Source organism: Sinocyclocheilus grahami, unplaced genomic scaffold (assembly GCF_001515645.1).
Source record: "Sinocyclocheilus grahami isolate Dianchi unplaced genomic scaffold, SAMN03320097.WGS_v1.1 scaffold39.1, whole genome shotgun sequence".
In the NCBI taxonomy this organism is placed as follows: domain Eukaryota; kingdom Metazoa; phylum Chordata; class Actinopteri; order Cypriniformes; family Cyprinidae; genus Sinocyclocheilus; species Sinocyclocheilus grahami.
In genome coordinates this window covers 295,612-296,444 of record NW_015505218.1, presented here as the reverse complement: position 1 = coordinate 296,444, position 833 = coordinate 295,612, and positions in this window count along the sequence as shown.

Sequence of the window (833 nt, the reverse complement as noted above, 5' to 3'; positions counted from 1 at the left end):
TTATGACTGGTTTTGTGGTCCAGGGTCACAAATATTTATCGATCACTCAAGTTACACTTACAGTCAGTTTGGAATTAATTAGATTTTTAATGTTTAAATAAAGTCCCTTATGATCATCAAGGATGCATTTATTTGATCAAAAATACAGTAAAAACAATAATGTTGTGAAATATTATTATAGTTTGATCATTCTAATACTGTATATTAATTTGGTGCTTACTTATTATCAATTATCATTGGTGCTCAATTATTAATAATGGTTTTTGAAAGGATTGTTTAGGAATATAAATTTCAAATGAACAGCATTTATTTGAAACAGAAATCTTTTTGTAACATTATAAATGACTTTACTGTAAATGTCGATTAATTTGCTGCATCCTTGAATAAAAGTATTAATTTCTTACTTATCCTAAATCTTTAATTGGTAATGTATCGCAGTTTCCACAAAAATATTAAGCAGCAACATCTGTTTTCATCATTGATAATAATAAGAACCATAATTGACCACCAATAATCATTTATAATAATTGAATATTTATGATATTAATATTGAAATTATGAATATGAACCAGCTCAGCTATTTTCAACATTAATCACTAATATTCAGAAATGTTTCTTGAGCTGCAAATCAGCAGAATGATTTCTGAAGGATCATGTGACACTGAAGACTGGAGTAATGATGATGAAAATTCAGCTTTGATCATAGAAATAAATAATATTTTAAAATATATTCACAAGAAAAACTGGTGTGTGTGTGTGAGTGAGTGAGTGAGTGAGTGAGTGAGTGAGTGAGTGTGTGTGTGTGTGTGTGTGTGTGTGTGTGTGTGTGTGTG